Source organism: Oryctolagus cuniculus, chromosome 17, assembly GCF_964237555.1.
Source record: "Oryctolagus cuniculus chromosome 17, mOryCun1.1, whole genome shotgun sequence".
In the NCBI taxonomy this organism is placed as follows: domain Eukaryota; kingdom Metazoa; phylum Chordata; class Mammalia; order Lagomorpha; family Leporidae; genus Oryctolagus; species Oryctolagus cuniculus.
Window position 1 is genome coordinate 37,173,585 of NC_091448.1, and position 21,450 is coordinate 37,195,034.

Genomic DNA, 21,450 nt, shown 5'->3' on the forward strand with positions numbered 1-21,450 from the left:
AGCCAAGGGTTGGCAAGGCCCTACTACCTCTGACAAGGGCTGGCTGCCAGCACCCTCGGGGCGCTCATAAAGCCTCCGACCCTGCCTCCTCCCTTACTACGGCACTGGGGCAGCTGACTGGGGGGTGCAATAGTAAGTAGTCCCAAGGTCCTCCAAAATGTGTGGGCTGCGTAGGGGCAGAGCTGGCTTCGTGGGTGTGGGGCTTGCATAGTGACAGGGGGTGCTCCTGGAAGAGCTCTGCGCTTGGTTTAACGCTCTGCTGCTCCCGACTTGAAATCCTTACTTCATGAACAATGAGCCCCGCATTTTCATTTTGTAGCATAAAAGGCTGGTAAGAGGGAGAGGTCTGTCTTCTGCCTGCATTTCCACCCTCCCAGGGCTGGCTGTGAACAACTGCACACCTCAGGGATCAGCCCGCAGCCCAGCAGCCCAGTGGGGAACGCCCGGCTGGGGCATGTTCCGCTTTCTCTCTGGGAAGGCTCCGTGCCTGCTGGCTCTCCCTGCCGCACCCCGCTGCCTGGCGGTGCCTGCAGGGTGCGGCCTGCTGCTGGCGGCGCCGCGGGACAGCGAGGGGTCAGGACGCGAGGTCCCTGGCAGCTCGGCGCTGGGCGTCTCCGTCTCCCGCGCCAGCCTCTGCCTGGCGCGCGGTCTGGCGGCGCAGAGCGGGCGCTTGCCGCGGGCTCGGCTCCACTGGAGAGCGCTGGACAGCACCTGCCTGCCCGAAGTCTGCCTCCACTATTCGGACTCGAACCGCGCTTCCGGTTGATCAGGAAGCAGACCTTGGGCAGCGGCGCGGCGGGACCGATGAGGGGCCCAGGGACACGGCTTTCTGGATGCTCGTGGTACTTTTCGGTTCTATTTTTCTGAGCCTGGTGCGCAGAGTCGCGCCCGCCTCTTCTGGCTTCCTAGTAGCACAGTCCATATGAGCACAACTTCTCCAGCAGCCTAGCCGTCCCCACGCTCATGAGCAAAACCTGGTTCCGCAGCTGCTATACTCTTCGCTGGGAACAGCCAGCCCCCACCCTTCTAGGGACTCTGGGAGGCAAAGGACGGGGGTGTCCGAGCCAAAGAAGGGCGCATTCACAGTGTGGGAGGCACACGGAAGGATCTCTGGGGAGTTTCTCCCTGTGCGTTTGCGCGGCTTGGACGCCATACATGGGTTGAGTCCCAGGAAACTGAGGCGAGCCTTCCCTGTGCCCAGCCTACTGCCCACAATCCGTAAAATAGGTCTGGAATGTGCAGGGACTACGTCTAAGACGGGTGGACTCCCGCTGGTGCCTGGAAAGAGCAGGGGAGTGGAGTTTGCCTGCTTCTCTTGGGCCAGCCTGGTGCCTGCGCTGAGCCTCCATAGGCAAGATTGGACTTCCCCTCTGCTTCTTGGTTAACCTACGGGGGTGAGAACTGTGACGGCTATGGCACCAGTGTGGTCGCGTCCTGGAGTCCTGGTCGGATCCTGCAGCCTGGGAGCGTCCTCTCATGGGTGGCTCCGCGGCGCGATTCAGCACCACGGTGTGGACAGCGCCCTCGGAGCAGCGGCCAGAGCCCTGGAGCCGCGGTAGCAGCCTCACTTCTCCCTTGCCCTGCGCCGCAGTCTGTGTACTCTGGGAACACGGGCGAGGTCGACTTCTCGGCCGAGCCTCCAAGACCAGAGGCTGCGTGGGGTCTGGAGCCTGGACTCAGGGGATCGGTACCCAGACTGTGGGTCAGCGATGGTGGAAAAGGTACAGGAGGGAGGGAGGCAAGCTGTAGAGCAGGGCAGGCAGCCCTGGTCACCACCAGCACCAGCAGCCTCTATCTGGTTAGGTAAGAATTCCAGTGTAGATGCTTGGCGGGTCCTCATTGCTACCAACGCTGGGGGCTGAGTCCTGGGGCACCCCAGTCTGAGCAAGGCAGTGGGCTGGCCCCAGGGGTATAGGACAGAGCCGGAGGCACTTGGGGACACCGTGCCAAAAAAGGGTCCTGGGAGGGTGAGGATGAGGTGGGTACAGAAGTGGCCTCCTGACCCAGCCGGAACAAAGCATAGGGTGCCCATTAAGCAGACTCATCTGCTCCTAATGCCCAGGCTCCGAGTCCCCTCCACAGGCAGTTCCTGGGCCAGGTCTAAGTCCCACCTCCTAGCTGTTTCAGTCTCCAGGAATCTCTGATCCTGCCTGCCAGAACAGCCTTCCTTTTCCTTCCTGGCCAAGCTTCAGACCCAGCTGGCACATTGGCTCTAACCAGGTGATGACCCCTCTGTTGGAGGCCCCTCAGTGAGGCTCCCTGCTCCTGGCAAGTGTCACCTCTGCCGTGGTCAGTCTCACTTCATTGGCTATGCTCTTGGGCAATGCACAGACTGCACCACATACCCGGGACCTCTCCCAGAGCAGGTGACAAAAGCCCTGCACCATTCCAGGCCTACCTGAGAGCCCACCTCTGGTGGTCCCATTAGCCCAGGGCCATGGCCAAGCTATAGCTGTCAGAGAGGCTGAGCCCAACAGGACCGGTGCCTGGTCCGTGCCTGTCTTGCTGCTGGACTTCATAAAAGGATGTCGTGCTGTGCAGGGCATGCTGCAGGTGGTCCAAGCTCCAAGCTCAGGAGGGCATTCAGACCAACTGGGGGCTTGTTGGTTGCATCAGACAGCTGCAGCGACAACCCCAGGATCCTCATGTGCCCTTGGGATTCCTCATTTGATGAGTACAAAGGGTTTTCAACTTCCTGACTCCTCCACGTGGCTCTTGTGACGCATGGGTCCTCCACGTGACCTGTGCCCTTTCCTCTGGTCTTGTGTCCTTCCCCACCCACCCGCCACGCCAGAGCAATCTTCCCAGGAGGGAACAGTGTCAAAATGCCCTTGTCATTCCTTCAGGCACCAGTGATTTTATTAAATGCCTCCTGTGTGTCAGAGGCTACAATAGGAGCTGTGTTGGCTTTCAAAGCTCGGAGTCTGATGGACCGCTGTGGGTGAGGCTGGTACCCAGGCACAGGGTGCTAATTAATCCTCATGGTCTTGAGAGGTCCTTCTGTGGGGGTTGACGATAAAGCAGAGGTTCAGAGAAGGAGAAAGAATAAACTAAGGACACGGTGTGGATGGCAGGACCGAGGGTGGGGTTGAGAGGGCAGTGGTTGAAGAGCATTCCAGAAGGGGAAGAGCACTTGTGAACAGATAAAGGGGAGAGCACGGGATACTGGGGGAAGCCATACATCTATTTCAGCTCTAGATGGAGTTTAAGGGAGGCGCCTGAGAGGTGGGGGGCTTTGGCATCTCAGCTGTCGCTGAGTCACCCTGCTCTGGACAGAAGGTTCCTCCTGTGAGTCATCTTAGGGACTGGCCCACCAGCATCGGGTGCAGGGGTTCCCTGGAGGCTGTGGGAGCTGCATCTCATTGGCTGGGATGAGCTCCAGTGTGTGAGAGCAGTGACAGGCTGCCAGCAGGCCCACTTCTCAGAATGCCTAGGTGCCAAGGACAGGGACCTGCAGGCATGGCGAGTGTAGACCCCTCATGAAAATAGAAACCCCAAGATCAGGTCTACAAGAGCTGTTTCTGGTCCAGAGCCAACAGAGGCCTCAGTCGGGCTGCTGCCTGGACTCTGGGCACAGAAGGCACAAGAGGACACTTGGTGGGAGGTGGCACTCAGTGTGAGTGCCAAATAAGGCCATTTCACTGCCCTCTGTCCCCCACTTTACAGAGGCAGAAGCTGGGGCCTGGCAAGAGGCAGCTTGCCCAGGACACACAGATCAACTCACTCGAAGAACTGGGGCAGGGCAAGGCGGCAGCCGTGTGCCACGGTTGCCCTGGTGGTCAGGACAGCCTGTGACTCAGCACCCACGGGGCTCTCTCAGAGGCGCTCCAGGGCCACCTTTGCCCACTCGTCACTACTGGGACTACAGTGTGGACCTGCCTGGATCCCAAGGTGGGCACCACGATGGAGCCAGGGTCATGGTGAAGCTTGTTCTGGTCCAGAGAGGGGCTGCCTGTGGGTCCGCCCTGGATGTGTGTCTGGAGATGGGGTGCTGCCCAGCCCACTGAAGGGACGCTCCTGTGCAGGACAAGCCCACTGCAGGGCCGGAAGTCCTAACCACACCCCGTCCTCGTGGGTTCCACTCTGTGGTCCCTATGGCTCTAGACTCATGACAAGTGTCACCCTGGGCATCACAGTGACTCTGAGAGGCAGAGTGGATGCTAGCAAACCCCTTAGGCAGATGGGGAGGCAGAGGGGCAGAGAGGGCATAGCATAGTTGTGAAACCCTAAAGACAGCCCAGCGGCCAGCTGCAGGTGCTCAGCTCTCTGTAGTGTCCTCCTCCTGCCCCCTGCCCTCCACCTCCTCCATGAAGGAGCTCATTCTGGCCCTGGGTCAGATGCAACCTGCTCTGGTTGCCAGGGCAAACAGTCAGCAAACAGCTGCTGCAGGCTCTCAGCACCCAGCTCCTCCTGGAGAGACGGGGGCCGCCGTGGCCTCAGGACCAACACTCCAACGCCTAACAGCCACTGCAAGTGCGTACACAGCACCCAGTAAGGGAAGGGGCTGCCAGTCAGACCCCAGAGAAAGGCGGGGGACTGGGTGAAGCACAGATACCTGTTGCACCTGCTGGCCCTCAGGCACTGAGCCTCCAAGAGCTGCTTCTCATCACAGCAGCTGACCCACAGCTGTGACAAGGCGGGGACCCCCCCCCCCAGGGGTCACTGTAGGGGGCCATAGGGAGAGGGTTTTCCTGACGCCCAGGGAGGAATTCCTTCTGCTTTCCTTCCCTTCCCTATCCTACCTAACGGCCCTGCCTGGCTTGAACTCAGCCGCGCCTCCCACCCAGCCCCTTTCCCATCTCAGCCCCTCCTCCCGAGGTTGAGGTTGGAACTCTAGCTGGCGAGGCAGCCCTTACACATCAGGTGGCATCTAGTCTGCTTGGATGAGGACCTGGGGCTGGCCAGGGTCACACTCTGGACACAGCGCTCCTGCCCTTCCATCCAGGGCTCTTTTATTCTTTAAAGGGAAGCCACAGTCCAGGAACCCCTTCTTGGACTGGAGCCCAGAGCGGGAGGCAGGGAGAGCACCTGTTAGCTAATGAGCAGCCCCTAGAGAAGACTCAATCAATTAAGTGTTTTGGAGGTGGATCGAGTGGGAGGGCCTAAGACCGCTGGGTGGTGCCTGATGACAGCGGTTCTTGCGAGAAAGCTGGGGAGAGAGCCTGAGTGGGCCCGGGTCCTCCATGCTGCCCTGCTCGCCCTGTGCCCCCTGCTCTGACAGACGCTGCCACTGCTGTCCTGCAGCTTCACCAGACGCACAGCCGACAGGACCACCAGGCCTGGACCTGAACCTCCAGCACCAAGAGCCGCAACGTGACCGACACCCACGTGGGAGCCAGCACCAGGGCACCAGGTCTTGAGAAAAGAAAGACTTTGTTGCAAGGTCAGCCAGCAAGGAGATAGGAGGCCAGGTGCCAATCCGCTTCTCTGCTCTGGGGTCAGGTGAGCGTGGACAAGCTGGTGTGCGGCGGGCTGGCCGGGCAGGCTCTGGTGAGGGGGGTTAGCACCAGAGTTTCCCGGTCAGTAGAACCCTGGCTTCTGACAGGGCCCCGGTGTCTGGGAGGAAACACTGGCTGTGGGTGTCGGCTTTCTCTGCACGAGCCCAGGCGGCGTGACCAGCAGTGTGCGCTCTGTTGTATGTGTTGGCAGCAAGCCAACCACTGCGTTCGCGTTTTTGCCAGCCGTTCCCCATGCCCAGATCTTTCCAATCCACAGTGATTGTGCTTCATCTGTTAGGCTCTCTGGCTCCGGTCAGAACCAGACAGAAGTGCTTTGCCCTGAAATGTGTAGCCAGCATTGTGGTGCAGTGGGTTAGGCTGACGCAACATCAGCATCCCATATCGGAGAGCCGGCTGGTGTCCCCGGCTGCTCCAATTCCAGTCCCGCTCCCCGCTAATGAGCCTGGGGAGGCAGTGGAACATGGCCAGAGTCCTTGGGCCCCTGCCATCCGGTGGAAAACTTGGAGTTTCTGGCTCCTGGCTTTGGTCTGGTCCAGCCCTGGCTGTAGCAGCCATTTACAGAGTGAACCAGTGGAATGGAAGGACCTCTTTCTCTCTCTGTCATTCTGCCTTTCAAATAAAACACTGACAAAAATCTTAAACAGAAAAATAAATGCGTAGCTTTTGGGTTCCTATGCCAGATCTCAGTCTGGGAATCCTCCGCCTGCATAGAGTACATACCAGGCTTTCAGATCTAGAGCGCTCTCGCTCTCGCTCGCTCTCTTTCTTTCTCCTTCCCTCCCCCTCCTTCTTTAATCCAGAGCCCCCAAGGGCTCAGCCTGAGCTGGTCTTTATTGGCTGAGAGAGCCCCACTCCACTTGTAGCTGGCGGAGCAGCGCCAGTTTGAGCTGGTTCTGCAATTACGAGAATAAATCTCTTTGCTTCACAAGCAGTCTGTCAGGGATTTTGTACAGAGTAAAGTTCACTGGACTCCCCTGGAAAACTCCACCTGTGGAGCTCTGGGCCAAGGCCCCGGCACTTCCTCCTGCCTGGGCGAGGCACAGCTGGCACGTGGTGGGAGGGTGAGTGCTGGTCACTGTGGGGACGGCGCGGGCCTGCCCAGAATGGGGCTCGAACACCTGCTGCTGCCTGCTGGCTCTCATGGCCCCGGGATGGGGCAGGAGTGACTGATTCAGGGCAGGACCTGACAGCTTGATTGGGAACAGCGGATTCCATTTTTAACAGTCTGTTTTCCTCCTCCTCCTCCTTTTAATATTTATTTATTTATTTATTTGAAAAGTAGATTTAAGAGAAAGGGAGAGATAGATCTTCTGTACTGTGGTTCACTCTCCAAATGGCCTCAACAACTAGGGGCTGGGATAAGCCAAAACCAGGAGCCAGGAGCTTCATCTGGGCTTCCCATGGGTACAGGGGCCCAAGCACTTGGGCCATCCTCTGCTGCTTCCCCAGGGGGATCAACAGGGGACTGGATCAGAAATGGAGCAGCTAGGACTCGAATCAGTGCCCATACAGGATGCCAGTGCTGCAAGCCGTGGCTTAACCGCTGCACCACAGCACCAGCCCCTTCTATCTTTTTTTTTTTTTTTAATAAATTTATGTTAGGGCCGGTGCTGTGGCACAGTAGGTTAGTCCTCCACCAGCGGCACCAGCATCCCATATGGGCGCCGGTTCTAGTCCCGGCTGCTCTTCTTCCAGTCCAGCTCTCTGCTATGGCCTGGGAAAGCAGTATTAGATGGCCCAAGTGCTTGGGCCCCTGCACCTACATGGGAGACCCAGAGGAAGCTCCTGGCTCCTGGCTTCGGATCGGCGCAGTTCTGGCTGTTGCAGCTATTTGGGGAGTGAACCAGCAGAAGGAAGATCTTTCTCTCTTGTCTCTCCCTCTCTATCTATAACTCTGCCTCTCAAATGAAATATTTAAAAATATAGATTTATCTATTAATTTATCTTCTCTATCAACTTTTTATTATGTGTAAGGCAGAGAGATGCTGGCATTGTGGTGCTGTGGGTTAAGCAGCCACTTGGGATGTCCACAACCCAATATGGGAGCACCTGCATGGAGTCCCACCTCAGCTTATGACCCCACTTCCTGCTAATGCACCTGGGAGGTAGCAAATGATGGCCCAAGGTCTTGGATTCCTGCCACCCACCTGGGAGACCCAGATGGAGTTTCTGGCTCTTGGCTTTGGCATGGCCCAGCCCCAAATGTTGTGAGCATATGAGAAGTAAACCAGTTGATGGAAAAGCCTCTATTTCTTTTTTTTATTATTTTTTATTTTTTTGACAGGCAGAGTGGACAGTAAGAGAGAGAGAGAGAGAGAGAGAGAGAGAGAGAGAGAGAAAGGTCTTCCTTTGCCATTGGTTCACCCTCCAATGGCCGCCACGGCCAGTGCGCTGCGGCCAGCGCACCGCACTGAACCGAAGGCAGGAGCCAGGTGCTTCTCCTGGTCTCCCATGGGGTGCAGGGCCCAAGCACTTGGGCCATCCTCCACTGCACTCTCAGGCCACAGCAGAGAGCTGGCCTGGAAGAGGGGCAACAGGGACAGAATCCGGCGCCCCGACCGGGACTAGAACCCGGTGTGCTGGCGCCGCAAGGTGGAGGACTAGCTATTGAGCCGCGGCGCCAGCCCTCAAATAAATAGATCTTCAGATACAAAAGGAAGAGAGAGAGTGCAATTCCTTGTGTGGGTTCACTACACAGCACCGGCCCCCGTCCCACTCTTGTTGAGCCCCTAAACCTGGATGCACTTGCCTGACATGCAGCAACCCCGTCACTGATGCCTGGTGGAGGAAGGGGTAGGTATCTATCTGCCAAGTGCGGAGCAAGGACATGGGCAGTTACTACTTGCTTCCCAGGCTGTGTAAGAGGGTAAAGGATTTTATAGATGGAAGCTGAGGTGGAGAAGTACATTATCAGATCATGTGTTGGCCTCTGATTGGCCCACAGTGCCGGGGGTCTCCTCTGATTGGTCAGTGATATCTGTCCTTTTCGGAGTTTTGATGATGACAGAGTGGGCTCCAGTTAGTCTATGGGCTATGTGCAGGTGGTACTTACTGTTTGCTAAGGAACTATAATTCCTGGAAAAAAATGTCAGGCTAAGACTGAATGCAAGATGTTACCTACAGGGCCAGCGCTGCGGCTCACTTGTCTAATCCTCTGCCTGTGGCGCCAGCACCCTGGGTTCTAGTCCCAGTCAGGGCACCAGATTCTGTCCCTGTTTCTCCTCTTCCAGTCCAGCTCTCTGCTGTGGCCCTGGAGGGCAGTGGAGGATGGCCCAAATGCGTGGGTCCCTGCATCCACATGGGAGACCAGGAGAAAGCACCTGGCTCCTGGCTCCTGGCTTTGGATTGGCGCAGTGCGCTGGCCATGGCAGCCATTTAGGGGGTGAACCAACAGAAAAAGGAAGACCTTTCTCTCTGTCTCTCTCTCTCTCTCACTAACTCTGCTTGTCAAAAAAAAAAAAAAAAAAAAAAGGCCGGCGCCGTGGCTCAATAGGCTAATCCTCCACCTTGCGGCGCCGGCACACCGGGTTCTACCCCCGGTCGGGGCGCCGGATTCTGTCCCGGTTGCCCCTCTTCCAGGCCAGCTCTCTGCTATGGCCAGGGAGTGCAGTGGAGGATGGCCCAGGTGCTTGGGCCCTGCACCCCATGGGAGACCAGGAAAAGCACCTGGATTCTGGCTCCTGCCATCGGATCAGCGCGGTGCGCCGGCCGCGGCGGCCATTGGAGGGTGAACCAACGGCAAAGGAAGACCTTTCTCTCTGTCTCTCTCTCTCACTGTCCACTCTGCCTGTCAAAAAAAAAAAAAAAAAAAAAAAGAAAAAGATGTTACCTACAGAGATAAATGAGCTTCGAGTCTTGTGATCTGGGCGAGTCTGTGGGCTGGCCTCACCACTACCTCAATTTCTTGATTCAATTTTATTTTTTAAAAGCTATAAAATCTGTGGGGCCAGTACTGCATCATAGCGGGTAGAGCTGCTGTCTGCAGTGCCGGCATCCTATGTGTGACTGGTTCAAGTCCTGGCTGCTCCACTTTCGATCCAGCTCTCTGCTATGGTCTGGGAAAGCAGTAGAAGATGGCCCAAGTGCTTGGGCCCCGGCACCCTCATGGGAGACCCTGAGGAAGCTCCTGACTCCTGGTTTGGATCAGCCCAGCTTTGGCTATTGCAGCCATTTGGGGAGTGAACTGGTGGATGAAAGACCTTTATCTTTCTCCCTCTCTCTCTCTATAATTCTGCCTTCAAATAAAATTAACAACTCTTTATAAAAAAAGTTTTAAAAGCTATTTTTATTTATTTGAAAGGCAAGGAGACAGAGATCAATCTCCTATATGCTCCCCAAATGCCAGCAATAGCTGAGGCTGGGCCATACCAAAGCCAGGAGCCCAGAGCTCAGTCTGGGCCTCCCACATGAGTGGCAAGAAACCAAGTATTTGAGTTGTCATCTGCTGCCTCCCAGGGCGAACATTAGCATGAAGCTGTAATTGAGGGGAGGAGTCAGAACTTTTGAACCCAGGCTAGTGAGTTAATTTAGTAACATAGAAACAGGACCAGAAAACTTTGAGGGAGACTGGGAGAGCACTGACAGCCTGACGCCTGCAGCACAGGTACAGCAGGGCCAGATTTGTCATTGCATAGGTGGAGTGACAGACCCAGAGGGACCGGATGACCTGGTCAAAGTTGCGCTGTGGACTAGGAGGCAGCCCAAGGAAATTGTTCTTCTTGGACTTGGACTAGTCAAAGTCGTGCTGTTTGTACCCCAAGGGAATAGGATCTTCCAGCACGCATGGTTCCCCCACTTCGCCCTGGACCCTCGACCTTCCACCAAGCAAACGCACGATGCTCTACTTCTAGGTCTTGGGTACAGAGCAGGCTCAGCCAACTGATCTCCCTCTCAGGCCCTGCTGGGCATGGATTGGGCAGAAAAGACTGGCAGGTGGAGAGCACTGGGGAAGGGCTTCGTGGGAGTGGTGGGCTCAGCACAGGCGTTGGGGCTGGCAGAGGGGGCGCTCATGGCCTGCGAGTGCCTTGTTCGGCCACCATGCACCCCTGTGAGGCCTGGAGGTGGAAAGTTTAGCGCCATGAGCCACTTTTTCCCAGGGGGGCGCTGCTCCTGACAGGAAATGCAGATCTCACCCAGCTCCTGTCCTGCTGCAGCTCCAGGGGTGCTCTAACTCGGTGTACCCGTCCCTTAGCCTGCACGTACCCTTTCCTGTGCGAGGCCGGCCTGGCTGGGGCTGTGAGCAGCACTGGCGTCAAAGCCCAGGTGTCTCTGGGACTGTGCCGCTTGAGCAGTAGCCTGATTCCTGCCAAGAAAGAGAGAATTCCAGCAAGGGTGGGCCGGGTGACTAAGAAACTCTGGAGGAGGGGGTCAGGTGGAAAAACTGGAAAGGAAGGTGTCTCGGGTGGGCCCAGATCCAGGGTGGCAGCTTCCTCACCCCGGGGCAGCAGGTATGGGGCATGGGTGAGCTGGGTGCCGGCGACAGAGGAGCCCCATTCAGGGAAAGAGACATGGGGGCGGGGGGAAGAGTGGGGAAGGCTCGGGTGGAGTTTGAGGGGGGCAGTGGGTCCCTGTGGCAGCAGCCTGCCCTGGTGCTGACCTTGGGTCTCCCTCCTTGGTCCCGCCCGGGCAGTCCATTCCGCTGAGCCGGGTCCAGGTAGCTCTTACCTGCTGGCATCTGGGGGCTCCTTGTGACTTCCTGTGGACCCTACCTGCTGGTCCCTCGCATGTCTAACCTGGAATCCATGCCAGGCTCTGAGGCAGCCCCTGGGATGCCACGGAAGGGGATTGAGTGCTCACAGCTGGGAACAAGCTGCCGCTAACACGATCTGCAACGCATCCAGGAGAAACCACCGCCGAGGTCCGCGTGAGCTGTGTGATGCAGAGCTGTGATCTCTGCTGCTGTGGACGTGGCCTGGGCATGGGGCACAGGCATCTTTTCCCTCAGCCATCAGAAGCAGCGCCCAGCAGCCCTCTCTCTGCTCCATGCATTCTTATTTACTGCGGGAAGTGTCTTCTTCTTCTTCTTCTTTTTTTTTTTTTTTTTTTTTTTTTTTTTTTTTTTTGACAGGCAGAGTGGACAGTGAGAGAGAGAGGCAGAGAGAAAGGTCTTCCTTTGCCGTTGGTTCACCCTCCAATGGCCACTGCAGCCAGTGCGCTGCGGCCGGCGCACCGTGCTGATCCGATGGCAGGAGCCAGGAGCCAGGTGCTTTTCCTGGTCTCCCATGGGGTGCAGGGCCCAAGCACCTGGGCCATCCTCCACTGCACTCCCTGGCCACAGCAGAGAGCTGGCCTGGAAGAGGGGCAACCGGAACAGAATCCGGCGCCCTGACCGGGACTAGAACCCGATGTGCCGGCGCCGCTAGGCAGAGGATTAGCCTAGTGAGCCGCGGCGCCGGCCTGGGAAGTGTCTTCTTAAACTGAGCGGGCAGCCTTCATTCTAGCGGCTCTGACCAGTCTGGTTCTGAAGGAAGCAGGCCCCAGCCGGGGAGATGCACCCCACTTCCCCAAAGCCTGCCCTCCCAGGCTGTCTCCCCGTGTGGGCTTTCCTGGAATACATACATTCTGCCTAGACTCTGGCTGCTTTCCAAGACTCACTGGATGGCCCTGGGCTCGTGTTCCCTGGGCCTGATCACTCATGCTGTTCCCTGAATTCATTTCACTTCCTTTGCTTTACTTCTGCAGAGCCTGTTTGAGTTCTGTCAACATGGCACACCCTGTGCCAGGCCCTGGAGGAACCTGCAGGATGGGCTCAGGCAGGGCTGGCAGCTTGTGTCTGGGCTCAAAGCCCAAACGAATCGCGCTGAGATTCCCAGAGCAGGGCTGGAGTGATGGGTAAATTACACCCAAGTGTGGCTGTGTGTATACAAAGAAAAGCTATTGGCGGCTGGTGTTAAGGTTAAGCCGCTGCCTGTGATGCCAGCATCCTGCATCAGAGTGCTGGTTCGAGTCCCAGCTGCTCTGCTTCTGTTCTGGCTCCCTGCTGGTGTGCCTGGGAGAACAGTGGGCCCTGCTACCCACATGTAAGACCCGGATGGAGTTCCAGGCTCCTGGTTTCAGTCTGGTCCAGCCCTAGCTATTGTGGCCATTTGGGGGAGTGAACCAGCAGCTAGATCGCTCTCTCTCTCCCTCTCTGTCACACTGTCTTTCAAATAAACGGTCCTTTTTAAAAAAGAAAAGCAAGAATTCTGGAGCGGCCATTTGGTGACGCATTTGAGTCATGGCTTGGGGATGCGTGGTTGGAATCCTGGCTTCTCTGCTCCTGACCCAGCTTCCTGGAACGCAGTACGTGATGGCTCCAGTACCTGAGTCCCTGTGGGAGACCCAGAAGGAGTTCCAAGCTCCCGGCTTTGGCAGACTCTCGCCGTTATGGGCATTTGGGCAGTGAACTAGAGGATAGAAGATCTCTCTTCCTCTCTGCCTTTCAAGTCTAATGAAATATAAAGTTTAAAGAAAACTCTGAAGCAAGATAAGGCAAAAGCATTGGGCAGAGAGATTGTGGGGGCCTTTACTTGCTTTGAAAGCATCATCTGTAATGCAAATACAGTAACTTTTCTTTCTGACTTAAATAGCCCTGCTTCCAACTGTGGTGCTCCACGGGTTTATTTCCTTATAGGGCTGTAAGATTTCCTTTAAGAATGCTCCAGAAATACCTAGAAAAAAAGCAAAGTACAGAGACTGGAGGGAATAAAAATAGAGGCATTAAAAAGAGAAAACAAAAACCCCAACCAACCAACAACCAAAAATCCATAAGCAAAGTCCAAACCTCAGCTTTAGCAATGCGATTACAGAGGAAGGGGCCTGGGGACAGAGGCGGCGCTGTGTGAGAGAACAGTCTTACCAGGTGTTCTTCTGCAAGAAAGTCCCAGAGCGGCTGTAGCCGGAGGCTGCGTCCTCGGGGGTACTGGGGCACCAGCAGCGGAGAGCGAGGCTCTCTCAGTGAGCCCGGTTTTTCAGTTCTCGCTGTGTTGCGGGCTCTTTGCAGCCCTGATTCCGCAGGAGGAAGCTGAGGGTTTCTTGGTCTTTGTCCTTGGGAAGCTGAGAGGTCTGGCTCTGGGTGGGGGAGGGGGCCAGCCCTTGGATGAATGACCTGTGTCATGGAGGCAGGAGACTTGTTACTGGAGAGCAGGGCTGTGGTGAGGAGCCTGTGGCCGCCCTGCCTGATGAGGGATTGCCAGGCGGGCGGCCCAGATAGCGAGGCGGCGGGACCTGGGAGCAGGGGGTCCCTGGGCTGATGGCTGGGCTGCAGACAAGCCTGGCTAGGGCGTGACTGGCCCTGAGCGGGCAGGTTCAGGAGCTGGGCAGTAGCTGGGCAGTCGCTGCAGATGAGCCAGGCTTTCTGGGAGCCCTGCACCTTAATTCAGCCTGGTCAGGAGGCACTGGGGTAGGAGAGAGGGAGCAAGATGGAGACGTGAACCTTCCCAGGTGACATGTGCCGGGAGGCCCTGAGCTTGGGAAGAGGGGAAGGGAGCGGCGAGGAGAGCTGGCCGTTGGGAAGTATGGGGACAAGAGATTTTCAGTTGGTAGAGGTTGTACCAGCTGCCTCTGAAGCTTGATCGGGAAGGGAGAGGAGGGCTGATCCTGGCAGTTGGGATCTGAAATTGCAGGAGGCTGAGGGGCAGGATTTGGCAGAGTGGTTAAGACACCTACACCCCATAACGGAGCGCCTGGGTTTGAGCTCCACTTCCAATTCCCGCTTCCTGCCACTGAGCACTCGGGAAGGCAGCAGGTGATGGCTCAAGTTGGGCTACTGTCTCCGTGTCCGATACCTGGGTCAGTTCCCAGCTTCAGCTGGTCCAGTCCTGGCTGTTGTGGAAATTTGGGGTGTGAACCAATAGAGGACTCACTTGGCTAATCCTCCGCCTGCGGTGCCGGCACTCTGGGTTCTAGTCCTGGTTGGGGCGCCGGATTCTGTCCCGGTTTCTCCTCTTCCAGTCCAGCTCTCTGCTGTGGCCTGGGAAGGCAGTGGAGGATGGCCCAAGTGCTTGGGTCCTGCACCCGCATGGGAGACCAGGAGGAAGCACCTGGCTCCTGGCTTCGGATCGGCGCAGCGCTGGCCATAGCGGCCATTTGGGGGGTGAACCAATGGAAGGAAGACCTTTCTCTCTGTCTCTATCTCACTAACTCTGCCTGTCCAAAAAATAAAATAAAGTAAAATACAACAAAGGGGCTGGCGTAGTGGCTTAGAAGGTTAAGCCGCCACCTGTGGTGCAGGCATCCCATATGGGCACCGGTTCGAGTCCCAGCTGCTCCACTTCCCATCCAGCTCTCTGCTATGGCCTGGGAAAGCAACAGCAGATAGCCCAAGTCCTTGGGCCCCTGCACCCACGTGGGAGACCCGGAAGAAACTCCTGGCTTCAGATGGGCACAGCTTGGGCTGTTGCAGCCAACTGGGGAGTGAACCAGCAGAAGGAAGACCTCTCTCTCTCTCTCTCTCTCTCTCTCTCTCTCTCTCTCTCTGCCTCTCCTTCTCTCTGTGTAACTCTTTAAAATAAATAAATAAATCTTTTTAAAGCTTTTTAAAAAATAGAAGAAAATACAGCAGAAATAATAGGACCTTAAGAAATGCTGAAAATAGCAGTCACTGGTTTTAGCCAAGAGAGGGTCATGTCAGCACAGTGCCACCTGTAAGGAGTTTGAAGTGATGTTTGGTTTCGCCCTCTCCTGGTCCCTGAGGAACCCTGTGAGAGGTTGGTGCACGATGAGGCTGTTTGTGTCGGGGGGAGGATGGCGCAGTGCGGCTGTGGCTGAGGTCCAGCTGTGGTGTCAGAGTGGTTCTGGGTGTCGGGAGCTGCTTTTCTCTCCTCCTTTCTTTCTCTGGGACTGGAAAGTGCAGCAGAGCCCTGGGGCAATACAGAAGCCGTGGTCCCAGCCTCCTGCTGGTGTGAGCCTGAGCTCCTGGAGGGGCGGGGCGCACTCTGGGAGATGGGGGCCCTGCTGGAAGAGAGCCTGTGCCACATGCTTTGCCAGGGCTGCTTGTGCTTCTTATATCTGTTGCTCTTTTTAAAATAGCAAGCTGGAGGAGTCCCCACCTCCTCTGCCAGGGAGGCCCTCGCACACCCCCAGGGCTGCCTCCCACGCTCCCCATCCTCTGTCGACCTCCTAGCATTCCCTCCACAGGGCAGGGAGAGCTTATGGAGTGGGGGTGAAAGGGGAGGAAGGGGGCCTGCCCGTCTTTCCTCTGCACTGAGCTGCACCTGAGCCCACACCCTGGTGCTCACAGCTCTCTCCCTGAGGATGCAGAGGACAAAGCCCAGGAGAGGATGAGGAGGGCAGAGGCGTGGCCTGGGAGCCCAGGGTTGGAATCCTGGGACCACCGCAGGACCGCTGGCGAGTCACTGCCTGGCCTGGGCCGCAGCTCTCTTCCTGCAGCTCCTTTGTGGAAAGACATGGGGCCCACGCTGTGACGGCTACATCCCCTGTAGGATCAGAGCCTCACACTCACTGTGGAAGGATCAGTAAGTGCCCCTCTGGCTCCACAGCTGTCTCATCTCGGGACACTCCTGCCCCTCTCCGGTGGCTCCTGCCCTTCCCGGTCTGTTCTCTGGGCTTGGATTGCCCTCCACTCCTCCTCGAGTCAGCATCTCCTCACCTCCTCCAGGAAGCTTTCCAGGAAGTTGTGCCCAGTCTCATGCCCGCTGGCTGTATTAAGCACTGCTGTACTATCTGGGCGTATGGCTACCCCCAGCGCAGCTGATATTTACAGCTGAAGTGTACTGAGCCCTGTTCACAGCTTGCCCCTGTCCCCAGCCCTTCCTACAGCATCAGCTCCTTGAATCCTCAAGGGACAGAACTCAGTGTAAACAAACATTTGTCTGGCCTCCCTTTGATGCCGCTGAGAAAGCAGGCACAGATAAGGCCAGCTGCAGAGTTAACAGGAAACAGTATTTCTCCTAAGCAGGCGCTGCAGCTATAAATGCCCTGACCACCCACTTCTTTGCTTCTAGTGCTTTCTTTAAAAAAAAAATTAAAAGGAGGAGGGCTAGCATTGTGTCACAGAGGGTTTGATGCCAGCATCCCAGATGAACACTGGTTCGAGTCCTGGCTGCACCACTTCCAGTGCAGCTCCCTGTTAATACATCCAGGAAAGCAAAGGAAAATGTCCCAAGTACTTGGGCCCCTGCACCCACATGGGAAACTCAAATAGAGTTCCAGGCTCCCAGCTTTGGAATGGCCCAGCCCTGGCAGTTGCAGCCATTTGGGGAGTAAATCAGTGGATGAAAGTCAGTCAGTCTCTCCCCCTCCCCCTCCCCTTCCCCCTCCCCCCTCCTCCCTCACCCTTCCTTTCAAATTCCTAGTGCCCTCTCTGTAAAATTGCCCCTGAGTGGGTTAAGAGGTCAGTGCATTGCTCGGGGCACCCCCAGAGTCACCTGGGCATCTTATGGGAAGGGGGTTATTGGGCTGACCTGCCAGGCTGTAGTTGGTGTCCCACTTGTACCTGTTCCAATGCAGAGGACTGGGAGGGGGAGGACAGAGGCTCCCGGGGTGGCCACGGGGCCCCTGGGTGACAGTGCCCCGCTGGTGCAAGAAGCTCTAGTTCAAGTCAAGTGCTGTGTACTCCTTCCACCAAATCCCAGTGTACGAGTCCTGCTGTGGCGCAGCCCTGGGTGAAGCTTCAGAGGCTGAGGCAGGGGAGGGTAGTGCATGGGGCATCTTCCGGGCTCCCTAGGGGCTTTCAGTGCAGACCGCCAAGGAAACAGATGAAGACCACGGGGTGGGGCCGGCGATGTGGCGTAGCAGGTAATGCTGCCGCCTGCAGTGCCGGCATCCCATATGGGTGCTGGTTCGAGTCCCGGCTGCCCCACTTCCCATCCAGCTCTCTTCTCTGGCCTGGGAAAGCAGTAGAAGATGGCCCAAGTCCTTGGGCCCCTGCACCCACGTGGGAGACCCAGAAGAAGCTCCTGGCTCCTGGCTTCGGATCAGCCCAGCTCCGGCCGTTGCGGCCAATTGGGGAGTGAACCAGTGGATGGAAGACCTCTCTCTCTCTCTCTGCCTCTCCTCTCTCTCTAACTTTGACTTTCAAGTAAAATAAATCTTTAAAAAAAGGTTTTAAAAAAATAAGACCATGGGGTGTGGAATGCTGACACCAAGGGCGGTGCTCGAAGGCAGGGGGAGAGGAGACGAGAGCTTAGACCTCAGTGAGGGAAAGATGGCTCCGAGACCTCTGTCAAGCCAGACAGCCCTCAGCTCCAGGACAGAACCACACTTCCCTGGAGTGCACAGCCCCTGGTACCACCTCCCAGGATTGCTCACCTGTCTGGGGCTGCCTTGGCCTGAGGCCACAAAGTCACCCACACTGGCCTCCCTTGAGCAACTTCTGGGGCCGTGGGCTGTGCCTGATGTGATTTCATTTTTTATTTAAAAAAAAGTTTGTTTTCATCTACTTCAGTTGACAGAGAGAGAGGGAGAGGGAGAGAGGAATGTTCCATCTTCTCGTTCACTCCCCAAAATGCTCACAACAGCCAGGGCTGGGCCAGGCAGAAACCAGGACCTAGGACTCCATCTGGATATCCCGTTTGTGTGGCAGGGCCCAATCACTTCGCCGTCATCCCACGGTCTCCCGGGCACATTAGCCAGGACTGGAACTGGTGCTCTGATACGGGATGCAGGCATCCCAAGAGGCTGCTTAATCCTCTGCTCTGTTACACCTGCCGTGTGTGTGTGTGTGTGTGTGTGTGTGTGTGTGTTTTAAAAAAGCTTCTATTTATTTGAGAGGTAGAGTTAGGAGAGACAGAGAAAAGGGTCTTCCATCTACTGGTTCACTCCCTAAATGGCCACAACAGCTGAAGTTGGCCAATCTAAAGCCAGGAGCTAAGAGCTTTTTTCAGGTCTCCCACACAGGTGCAGGAGCATAAGCACTTGGGCCATCTTCCACTGCTTTCCCAGGCCATTAGCAGAGAGCTGGATGGGAAGAGGAGAAGCTGGGACTAGAACTGGTGCCCATATGGGATGCCAGCACCGCCGGTGGAGGCTTAGCCCACTACACCACAGTGCCAGCCCCCTCCATGTGTGGTTTTTAAATAGAATTTATTTCTATCCAAACAATGCAGTCAACAGGTGAAAAGAAGCAGCATTCTGAGGCTTACCGCAAAACTGCATCGCTGTCCCAAGTGCCCCACCTGCTCCGTCCCTCCGGGGGCTGCTGCTTTCAGATCTCCCTGCTGTTTATGGAGTGTTTACGTCCATGTGTTTAGATCCTCTGCTTCCGTTGTCACTTACTGGGTTTAAAACCGTAGAGATTATCTAGTCACTTCCTAGTTTCTGGAGATTTTAGTTGTCACTTCCTTCAGTTATCCTTTTGACACAATTTTTTTGCAATTTCTGATTAGGTTAATATCTACTCTCTCTGCTGTTTTGACCACTATGTGGTATATTCACAGGATAGCCTTATAGTGCAAGGGGACTAGATTTCCTGTTTTGTAAAATATTTTCTTATTCCTCTAGTTCATAGTTAAATTATTTTTCATTTGCTTAGTTTCTTTCATAGTCCACACATTTTGTGTCGTAGCTGAGAAATGCTTCACAAGTTCATTGTCACTCCTGTTTTCTTCTAGAATTTTATAGTTTATTTCTTATATTTAGGTTCATGATATATTTTGAGTTCGTATTTCTGTTCATTTCCTCCCTCACTGTTTTCTCTTCTTAGAACTTCTACTAATACCAAGTCACTAAACCAATTTTCTTATCTTTCTTCTTTTACTTTTTGGAAGAACTATATGTAGCAAGAGTCAGCATTTTGCTTAACAAATTTATTTATTTATGTCAAAGCCAGAGAGAGAGAGACAGACAGGTATCTTCCATCCGCTGGTTCACCTCCCAAATTACTGCAATGGCCAGGGCTGTGCCAGGCTGAAGCCAGGAGCCGGGAGCTTCTTCCAATTCTCCCACGTGGGTACAGGGACCCAAGGACTTGGGCCATTTTCCACTATTTCCCAGGCACATTAGCAGGGAGCTGGATTGAAAGTGGAGCAGCCAGGACTGGCGCCCACAGGGGATGCTGGCATTGCAGGCTGTGGCTTTACCTGCTGCGTCATAGTGCCAACCCCTCTCTCCTTGAATTTCCTGACACGTTTATTAAAAAACAGTTGACTAGGGGTGGGCTTTCGGCACCATGACTAAGATACTGTTTGGGATGCCTGCATCCCTTGTTGGGTCATGGCTCCTCCACTTCCATCCCCGCCTGCTATAAAAGATGTCCTGGGGCCAGCGCCATGGCTCACTAGGCTAATCCTCCGCCTTGCGGTGCCCACACCCCGGGTTCTAGTCCCGGTCGGGGCGCCAGATTCTGTCCCGGTTGCCCCTCTTCCAGGCCAGCTCTCTGCTGTGGCCAGGGAGTGCAGTGGAGGATGACCCAAGTGCTTGGGCCCTGCACCCCATGGGAGACCAGGATAAGTACCTGGCTCCTGCCATTGGATCAGTGCGGTGCACCAGCCGCAGCGGGCCGGCAGCGGCGGCCATTGGAGGGTGAACCAACCAACGGCAAAAGGAAGACCTTTCTCTCTGTCTGTCTCTCACTGTCCACTCTGCCTGTAAAAAAAAAAAAAAATGCCCTGGGAGGCGGCAAGCAATGGCTCAAGTACTTGGGTCCCTGCCACCCACCTGGGAGACCTGGATTGAGTTCCCAGTTTTGTTTTCAGCCGAGCGAGCGCAGCCTTAGCGGTTGAAAGCATTTAGGAAGTGAGTCAGCAGATAACAAGATCTCCCTCTCTGTTTCTCTGCCTTTCAAATAAATTGAAGATGAATAGATACCATTCTTAACTGACCGTACGAGTGCTTGTGTATTTCTGAACCCTCTACTCTGTGTATGTCTTTCCCAGCCTGACCACCCACGGGTAACCAGCAAACACATTGGGTCTCTCATATCTCTATTCTCTCAGGTCTCCTGCTCCTCTTGAGACTGGCTGCCCTGTGGTGGTACAATGGGACTGTCCCCAAAAGAGTCTTTGCCCCCTCGTCTGGTGATGCTCAGGTACCCCTCCACCCATGACACTCTGTTTTCCTGGGTACCATTTATCCCCTGTGTTTATGGGAAACATTCTCCAGAAGTTTCCTGGTAGGGTGGGTGCTGTGGCACAGCAGGTAAAGCTACCACCTGCAACACTGGCCTCACGTGTGGGGGCTGGTTTGTGTCCTGGCTGCTCCACTTCCAAACTAGCTCCCCACTAATGCACCTGGGGAAGCAGCAGAGGGTTGCCCAAGTGTTTGGGCCCCTGCACCCATGTGAGAGACCCGAATGAAGCTCCTGACTCGGAGCTTAAACCTGGCCCAGCCCTGGCCATTCCAGCCATGTGGGGAGTGAACAAGCAGATGGAAGACACCTCTCCCTCCCTCCCTCCCTCCCTGCCTGCCTCTCTCTCTCTCTCTCTCTCTCTCTCTCTCTCTCTCTCTGTGTGTGTGTGTGTGTGTGTGTGTTTCTCTCTCTCTAACTTTGACATTCAAATACATAAATCTTAAGGAAAAAGAAAAAAATTTCCTGGTACATGGAAGGTAAAATGTTGAGACTTTGAATATCTAATGATGGCTTTTTCTACCCTCACATTTGATCCACATTTACACTGGATTTGTAATTCTTTGTGGAGACAGTTTGAAGTTTTCCTGTGGCTCCTTCTAGTGTTGTAGCTGTTTCTCATCCCTGGTGGGTGAATTTTTAGGATTTTCTCTTCATGCTTAGTGAAGAGTGCTGCACTGTGTGTGCCTTTTCATCCGTGGTCCCTTCAACCTGGAAGCTCAGTGCTCTTCCACTCCATGGATCCAAATAAATACACTTCTGTTAATTTCCTCCCTCACTGTTTTCTCTTCTTAGAACTACTCATACAGAGTTACTAAATCAATTTTCTCACCTTTCTTCTTTTACTGTTTGGAAGAACTATATATAGCAGGAGTCAGTATTTCTTTAAATATCTATTGGGATCACCTCTTAGGGTCTTTTCTTTCTAAGATTTTATTTATTCACTTGAGAAAGAGAGTTATAGACAGACAGAGGGAGAGACAAAGA

The 21,450-nt window shown here is 55.3% G+C and overlaps 1 long non-coding RNA gene across 3 annotated transcripts in view; it reads left to right on the forward strand.

Moving 5' to 3' along the window:
- Positions 1-21,450, forward strand: part of LOC103351528 (uncharacterized) — a 48,435-nt gene that overhangs the window by 8,730 nt on the left and 18,255 nt on the right. For 2 of the 3 annotated variants that reach the window (XR_011383556.1, XR_007911472.2), the window contains exons 2-3: positions 3,667-3,891; positions 5,245-5,442. This is a non-coding gene — a long non-coding RNA (uncharacterized lncRNA). The remainder of the gene's footprint in view (positions 1-3,666; positions 3,892-5,244; positions 5,443-21,450) is intronic. The other variant, XR_011383557.1, reaches the window with a different exon arrangement.